The 8,899-nt window shown below is 41.0% G+C and overlaps 1 pseudogene; it reads right to left on the bottom strand.

The window, feature by feature from the left end:
- Positions 1–6,700: 6,700 nt before the first annotated feature.
- LOC102869307 lies at positions 6,701–7,449 on the bottom strand (annotated as a pseudogene).
- Between the last annotated feature and the right edge of the window lie 1,450 nt (positions 7,450–8,899).

Below are 8,899 nucleotides of genomic sequence, written 5' to 3'. Positions count from 1 at the left end.
CTGATTGTATTCTTCCACTACCCTAGATTATAACCTTTTGACATCTCCAATATGGTTCTGTGTGGTCTGTGAGCTATCGCATTGTATTTTGGGCCGAGCAGAGGAGTAAGATTGGTGTTGAGATAAATAGGAAAAGATATGCAAGCGTAGGGGACAGGTTTGAGTTCATGGGGATTGGTTTTGTGTTGTTGATGCTATTCATAGGAACAATTCAACCATTGTGAAGTTAGTAAAGGTCAGACCTGGCCTTCCCCACCTGGATCGTGCTCGTTTTACAGTATGTGGCTTCCCATTCTGTAACTGTCCCTGTAACTCCTCTTAACTGGGAACTACTTGCCTCTTTTGTCATTAGATCATGTTGGAAGTTTTTTTATAAGTTTGGGGGAATGGAATCTTGGCAGGATGCTAATCTAGAAATTCACATTGTACAATATAGAAAAGGGCCCAAAGGTAGGCAGTCCCAACATTCAGATGATCAAAACACCTGACTTCCTGGATGACACCTACAAGTGTGCACAAAGGAGCAAGACTAACTCACAAATTATCCAGTCATGGCTTTAAACCTGTCAGCCTTCCTGCTTCCTTGGCAAAGGTGAAGGAAACAGACACTGCTCTAAAAGGAGAGAAACTGTGTCAAAAGTCAAAAGCCTGCCTTTCTCATCCACATTTTTTGCATTTCACTCATTATTTTAAAACCCTGACATTTATAATTAATCAAATCCTTCCATTTGAGACACACACGACTAAGCCCTTATCGAAGCAAAATTGAATTAATTTGGCAAGTATTACTTCATCAAGCATGTGCTGAGCAAAATCTAAATATATCCACCAAGAAGATAAGCAGCATGGCTCTGGCTCTTCAGCGGTAAAGACATGCGACTATGAATGATTTCATTTGGGGGTGGTGAGACTTTCAATGAAGCCATACCCAGGTCTCAACTGCTGTGTGAAAATTGATGTCTTTTAAGCTGTCATTTCTTTTCTACAGACCGACACTGTCATGTTTTCCAGATGAGCAATTTCCAAAAGTTACTTTTTATTTTCTCATAAATATAATAGTGTCTGTAATTTTCCCCAGCCTGCAGTCTCCCTGAATTTCTTTCTGCTGTATCCATTCTACATGATTTCTTGCAAATGACACACAAAGATTTAGAAATTTACCATTCAATGTTCTGAACAAAGCATGTGTGGTCATGAGTTTTTCTTAGGCCCTCTGTATCTCCTTCTTAATGGATCTGGGTTTGCATCACGTTTCCCAAGGTCTTATGGCATTTGTATGCTGGGCCGTGGTGAAAGAGTATATTATTTACTCAGGGAAACTCCTCCCACAGATGTCCTCCGAGAATCTACTAAGTAGAAGCTCGTGTTCTCTCTCAGAAAATCATTTCTGATGCCAGGGAAGTACCATGAAATATTTGTCATTGCCTCCCAAGTTCTTCCTGTTCAGCTAAGATATTCATGCATGCACAATGCTTTGCATTTGCTGGGGTGTCACAAAAGCTGGAGAACAGAAGGGAAGCTCTTAAATCACATATTTCCTTGGCTCATTCACTGTGATGGGAAACACATTAGACAGAAACAGCGGCCCTTCGTGTTTCTCACACTCCTCTGTGCAGACTGATCTTATGAATCTTTGGATTCTCACTGCTGTCGGTTTGGCTCTCATCAAACCCAACATTCTCCTCTGTGGAGGCATCGCTAATGACTTGTCAGCAGTACAAGCAGCCTCTCCATTCCTTACGCTCGGGTGCTTCTGAAACGCACAGTAACTTCTCAACCCTGTACTTTTATCCTGCCACAAGTTAAAAAAAAGAAAAGAAAAAAAAAAAGAAAGGCCAACTCCTTCCTGCAGAACTTTATACACCAGCAATTAATTCCACTAAAAATGGTCCCAGACCCTATAATCAATCAACAGAAAAGGCTGGCACTGAGAGAACACAAAGGTAGCCTAAAACACAGTCCCTTTCTCAAAGACACTCTTATTGCCATCAAGCCAGAACCGACTCGCAAACTGATCTTTTCTGAGGCTCGCAGTAAACTGATGACAGAAAAAAAATTATTCTTTTGCCCTCCAAGTCACTGATGGATTCAAATGACCAGAGATCACAGCCTTCAGGTTAACAGCCCAACTAATTCCACTAGATAGCATTTCTCTTATTAGATGAGGAAAATAAGAAATTAAAGGGGGAAATGCAACAAGATTACTCAGTATATGAACAAGAATCACACAGATCATACATTCTCTCACCAGTTAAATGGACGTAATAATGGTATGTTTTTCATTAAGATACCATAAAAATTAAAGTTGCATGCTTATAAATAACACAGAAAGGCATTTGACTGTGTGGATCATAACAAACTATGGCTGACTCAGAGAAGAATGGGAATCCCAGAACATTTAATCGTGCTAATGTGAAACCTATACTTGGACCAAGAGGCAGTCGTCAGAACAGAGCAAGGAAACACTGCATGGTTCAAAATTGGGAAGGGTGTACACCAGGGATGGGTCCTGTCTCCATACCTTTTCAACCTGTAGGCAGATCAGATAATTCAGGAGGCTGGGCTCTATGAGGAGTAGTGTGGCGTCAGGATTGTTGGAAGATCTATTAACAATCTGCGTTATGCAGATGACACAACCCTGCTTGCTGAAACTGAGGAGGACCTCATGCACTTGCTGCAGAGGGTCAAGGACTGCAGCCTTCAGTATGGACTGAGGCTCAATGTCAAGAAGCCAAAGATTCTCACCACTGGACCAATTGGTAGCATCAGGATGGATGGCGAAGAGATTGAGATTGTTCACAGCTTCAGTTTGCTCGGCTCCAAGGTCAACACTCTTGGCATCAGCAGTGGGGAAATAAAAAAACGTATTGTGATGAGAAAGTCTGCTGTTAGGGACCTCTCTAAAGTACTCAAGAGCAACGGTGTCTCCCTGGAGACTAAGGTGTGCCTGATACAGGCCATGGTTTTTGCAATCACTTGTTATGCATCAGAGAGTTGGACAATGACTAGGGAGGACAGAAGGAGAATTGATGCCTTTGAGCTGTGGTGCTGGAGAAGAGTACTTAATGTAACCTGGACTGCCAAGAAAACAAACAAATTTATCCTGGAGAGGATTAAACCAAGCAACTCCTTGGAGGCAAGGATTCTGGGGCTTCGTCTGACATACTTTGGACATGTTGTAAGGAGAGACAGGTCTTTAGAGAGGAACATCATGCTGGGTAGAGTAGAGGGACAGCGCAGAAGGGGAAGACCCTCTATGAGGTGGATTGATTCAGTGACTGGGGTAATTGGGATGGGTGTGTCAGAGGCAATGAGATTGACACAGGATAGAGCACAGTTTAGGGCTGTTGTACATAGGGTCGTTATGAGTCACAAATGACTTGACAGCACATAACAACAACAACCCAGAGAGCACACAAAAAAATGCTTTATTCATTAATAAAGTTAACTATCTAATGCTTACTTCCTTTTTTCAAATAAAACTCCTTTGTGTTAGTCTAGCCAATCTTATTCCTTCTACTTGAAGGAAAAAACACTACCTCTGCTATAATGCCTTCACCTATTCTCAGAGCTGAAAATAATTTCTCCCTTTCTGGATTTCCATAGTATTTTTGCTACATCTTTGCTATCATAGTATTTTATGACTTTTTTTATGTTGATATCCAGGTTTTAGCTTTGCAATCCTCTATCCTAAAAGTTCTCTGAATGAATGGATAATTGACAATCAAATATCTTTTTCTTTCTTTTCATTTTTTAAAGCAATATTTGGTACAGGTCACACCTACTCCATGGGAAATCTATGAGGAGTTTAATGAACTTTCCGCTCTGATTTTAATAATGAAAGTTGTTAATGGAAAATGAAGAAAGAGATAGTTATTTTGTTTTTTGACTATGAGGTCTCATTACATTGTGTGTAAGAAATTTCTCAAAATTTTCTCTAAGGCCCTATCATGGAAGGCCCTATCATGGATTGAACTGTGTCAGCCCAGAAAAAAACATGTATGTCATGATATAATGTTGTTGTTGTTGTTGTTATGTGCCATTGAGTCATTTGCGACTCATAATGTAGACGCTATATAACAGTAGATCTCTCATTATTTGATTAGCCAAATAGTTGTAGGAGTATTAACGATGGAATGCAACACTTCCTAATCCCACAGTAGCCCTAATTGGATGTAAGTCATCCCTTACTACTTTTTCTCTCCTAGAAATAAAACAGTTTGGGCAGGGTGTCGTGTAGTTTTCAGCCTCAATGTAATCAATAAGTAAACAACAAGAGTAGAGTACACATTTTTGGACTAAGGTCCCTGTATATAAAAGCTCTGACACAGGGAAAGGCCAGACATATGGAAATTGGACCTATATCAGACCTACAAACACTAAAAGAAATACTTTCCTCCATAATAATGAGAGAGAGAAAGAGAGAGACTTTTCTTAGCATCAACCTTGTAAAAAGCATCTCCTAGTTACTAGGAAGTTCTAGTAAAAAGAATACATTTTTTTGTTAAAACCATTCATTTGTGTTATCTTTGTTATAACACTGTTAGATGACTAAGACAGGTCTCAATATTGGGGACACTAACTTATAAGAAGGCACAGTCTTTTGCTGTTGTTGATTTCATTTTTATTTTTTTTATTTTATACTGATTCATTTACGGAGTTTGAATACATTTTATTCACATAAGATCTTTCACATTTTCTTTACCCCTCCATTCTATTGCACAACCCTGTACTTAATACCCCACCATCCCCCATCCATCATCACCCCTCTTCTTCCACCTTCCTCCCACCTTGGATCCTCATACTCATTCTACAAAAATGGTTTTATACAGTATTTGTCCTGTGGGACTGAGTTAATTCACTCCCAAGTCAGGTAATAATTTACAAAATCATTGCTCCTGCATGCTGTGTACTATTATTCCATTGTGTAAATGTACCACAACTTCTCAGTCCACTTATTTGTGGTTGGACATCTGGGCTGTTTCCATGTTCTAGTATGAACATTGGTGTACAAATCTCCATTTGAGCCTCAGTTCTCATTCTCAGGATATATTCCAAGCAATGCAATAGCTGGGTCATATAGAATTTCTATGTTCAGTTTTTTGAGGAAGCACCAAACTGCATTCCAGAGTGGTTGTACCATTTTACAATCGCATCAACAATGTTTAAGAGTTACTAGCTAGTCACCTTCTCTCCAACATGTATTACTTGCTGTCCTGTTAAACTTTGCCACTGTTACTGGAGTGAGATGGTACCTCATTGTGGTTTTGATTTGCATCTCTCTTATTGCCAGTGATTTGGAGTATTTCTTCATGTGTCTGTTGGACACTCAAATATCTTCCTCTGTGAAAATCTTTCAATATCTTTTGCCCGTTTTGTAATTGGGTTATCAGTCTTTTTCTTGTAGAGGTCCAGGAATATTCTATAAACTTTTGTTATGAGACTTTGTTTCCAGTTGGTAGGTTTTATTTTTCACCCTGTTGGAAAAAGTTTTTGATGCACATAGGGGTTTAATCTTTAAAAGATTTCACTTATCAATTTTATCCTCCTCAGATTGGGCATTTCTGGCTGTATTTCACAGTCTCTTTCTACTGTAGACTGTGCTTTCTAAGCTTAATCCCAATTTGTCTTTCATGAACATTATGGTTTGGGGCTTTACTCCCAGGTCTCTGATGCACCTTGAGTTGATTTTTGTGTATGGTGTGAGATGTGGATAGTTTCAGGTTTCTGCTGGTAGCAGTCCAGTTTTGCCAGCACCACTTGTTGAAGAGGTTGTCATTTCACCATTTGATAGGTTTAATTTCCTTGTTGAATATCAGTTGACCATAGATAGTAGGGTCTATTTCTGGGTTATCAATTCTGTTTCATTGGTCTATGTACCAGGTTCATACTGTTTTGGTTACTACTGCTGTGTAGTAGGTGTTGAGATCAGGGAGTACTATGTTGCCTATTTCATTTTTGTTTCTCAGAAATGTGTTGCTTATTCAGGATCTCTTGCCTCTCCAAACAAACTTGACAATTTCCTGCTTGATCTTCTTGAAAAGTGAATTTGGTATCTGTATTGGGATTGTATTAAACATGTAGATTGCTTTTGGTAGGATTGTCATTTTCACAATATTGAGTCTTCCTATCCATGAACAGGGCACGTTTTTATTTTATTTTTTTTTTTTCATTTCTTTAGGTCTTTTATTGAGTCTTGCAGAAATGTTTTGCACTTTTCTTCCTTTTTTTTTTTTTCAGTGCCAGATATTTATTCCCCCCTCACACGGGGCAACTCAAGCACAATACACACATGCATTGGACTCATGGGAGAGGGTAGTACCCCTGGCCTCTGAGGGAAGTCAGGGTTTTCTCATGGCATGTGACAAGAACAGAGAAGGATGTTCTCTCCTGCCCTCTCACTGGGGAGTGAGGGGACCCAGGGGCAAGCTCCGCCTCTCATACCTCCCAGCCAATGAGAAGCCACTTTGGTGACATGTTTCATTCAAACCATTGTAGTAAGTGGAGAATTGATTGGCCTGGTCCCAGCCATTGCAGGGAAGGTGTAAACGGTAAAGGAAGGTACAATATGTACTCAGCCATGAGAAGGGGAAAGTGACACCAGCAGAAGAACGTGGGGGGAGGGGGGGAGCAGTTATTGGGCTTCTGGGCTGCCTGGTCTCTGGTTCAGCAGGAAGAGGGTAGGAGAGATGAATGGAGCTTATTGCTTGGCATTAATGATGTCCACAAATTCAGGCTTCAGGGACGTACCACTTACCAGGAAGCCATCCACATCAGGCTGGCTTGTCAGGTCCTTACAGGTGTCCCTTGTCACAGAACCTCCATAAATGATACGAGTACTTTGAGCCACCGCGTCCGAGACATTGGACTTGAGCCATCCCGGAGCTTTTCCTGTACTTCCTGGGTCTACTGGGGTGTTGCAGTCTTGCCGGTACCAATGGCCCACACTGGCTCATAAGCCAAGACGGCCCTGCTCCAGTCTGTCACGTTATCTGTGATGACCTTGGTTTGCTCAGAAACGACCTTCACAGTGATGCCAGCCTCCCTCTCGTCCAGCTTCTCTCCAATGCAGGCAATGACTCCAAGTCCCTCTGCCAGGGTGTGGGCTCCTTTTTGTCCAATCAGCTCATCTGACTCTCCAAAGGCATGCCTTCTTTCTGAGTGTCCCAGAACTACCCAAATGGCTCCACAGTCTTTGATCATGCCAGGGCTGATCTCCCTAGTGAAGGCCCCAATAGTCACTTTGCAGCAGTTCTGTGCAGCCACAGCAATCTCGGCATCTAGCTTCTGCTGAGCAAAGTCAATGTAGGCAGTAGGAGGTGCACAGACAACCTCGGTATCGGCCGACACCTGAACCGCGTTTAGAGTAGTGATGAGTTCTCCCAGACCCTTCTTTCATCCGTTCATTTTCCAGTTTCCCCCAACGAAGAACTTCCTGGAGGGCGCCATGACACACTGAAGGTCCGCAGCCTGTACTTTTCTTTGTATAAGTCGTTTGTATCTCTAGTTAGGTCCACTCTCAAGTATCTCAGTTTGTGGATGACTGTTTTCTTGGTTTCCTTCTCTGAGTTCTCTTTGTTACTGTAGAGGAATCCCACTGTTTTCTGGATATTGATCTTATATGCTGCCCCTGTGCTCAATTGGCTGACTAGCTCTAACATTTTTTGTTGTTGTTGTTGAGACTTTGGGGTTTTCTGTATCATATTATCTGCATATAGCAATAGTTTGACCATCTCTTTGCTGATCTGGATGTCTTTTATTTCCCTCTTGTCATATTGCCCTAGCAAGTACTTCCAATACAATATTGAATAGAAGTGATGACAACGGGCATCCTTATCTGGTCCCTGTTCACAAAGAAAATTCTTTTAATCTTCTTCCATTGAGGGTGATGTTTCCGTTTTACACATATGCTTTTCACTATGATGAGGAAATTCTCTTCTATTCCAATTTTGCTGAGTGTCTTAATCAGGAAGGGATGTTGGGTTTTGTAAAATGCCTTTTCTGCATCAATTGCAAAGATCATATGGTTCTTTTTATTTGCTTTGTTAATGTGGTAAATGACATTATTTTTTCTTATGTTGAACCATTCTTGCATACCTGTTATGAATCCACTTAATAATGGTGAGTTATTGTTCTGATGTGTTTTGGATTCTGTATTTATGAGAGATATTGGTCTATGGTTTTCTTTCTTGGTGATGTCTTAGAATTGGAATCCCAAAACACTTGATTGTGTTTATGAGAAGCCTCTGCTTGGACCAGAAGGCAGTCTTCAGAACAGAGCAAGGAAACACTGCACGGTTCAAAATTGGGAAGGATGTATGCCAGGGATGTGTCCTATTTCCATACCTTTTTAATCTATATGTGGAACAGATTACACGGGAGGCTGGGCTCTAAGAGCAGAAATGTGGCATCAAGATTAGAAGTAGACTCATCAACAATCTGCATTATGCAGATGACACAACCCTGCTTGCTGAGACTGAGGAGGACCTGAAGTGCTTGCTGCAGAAGGTCAGGGACTGGACCTTTAAATATGAATTGAAGCTCAACATCAAGAAAACAAAGATTCTCACCACTGGACCAATTGTCCGCATCATGATAGATGGTGAAGAGATCGAGATTGTTAATAGCTTTAGTTTGCTTGGCTCCACAATCAACACACTTGATCCAAGCAGCCGGGAAATAAAAAGATTAATTTAATTGGGGAAAATCTGCTGTCAGAGACCTCTCCAAAATACCGTAGAGCAACGATGTCAGTCTGAAAACCAAGGTATGCCTGATCCAGGCCATACTCTTTGCAATTACTTGCTATGCATAAGAAAGCTGGGCAATGACTAGGGATGATAGAAGGAGAATTGATGCCTTTGAGCTGTGGCTCTGGAGAAGAGTGTTGAATATATCA

The sequence above is a fragment of the Elephantulus edwardii genome, unplaced genomic scaffold, assembly GCF_000299155.1.
Source record: "Elephantulus edwardii isolate Elephantulus edwardi_28Jun2011 unplaced genomic scaffold, EleEdw1.0 scaffold00050, whole genome shotgun sequence".
Taxonomy (NCBI): Eukaryota; Metazoa; Chordata; class Mammalia; order Macroscelidea; family Macroscelididae; genus Elephantulus; species Elephantulus edwardii.
The sequence above is the reverse complement of the archived record's forward strand: the minus strand, read 5'-3'. Positions and strand labels throughout refer to the sequence as shown.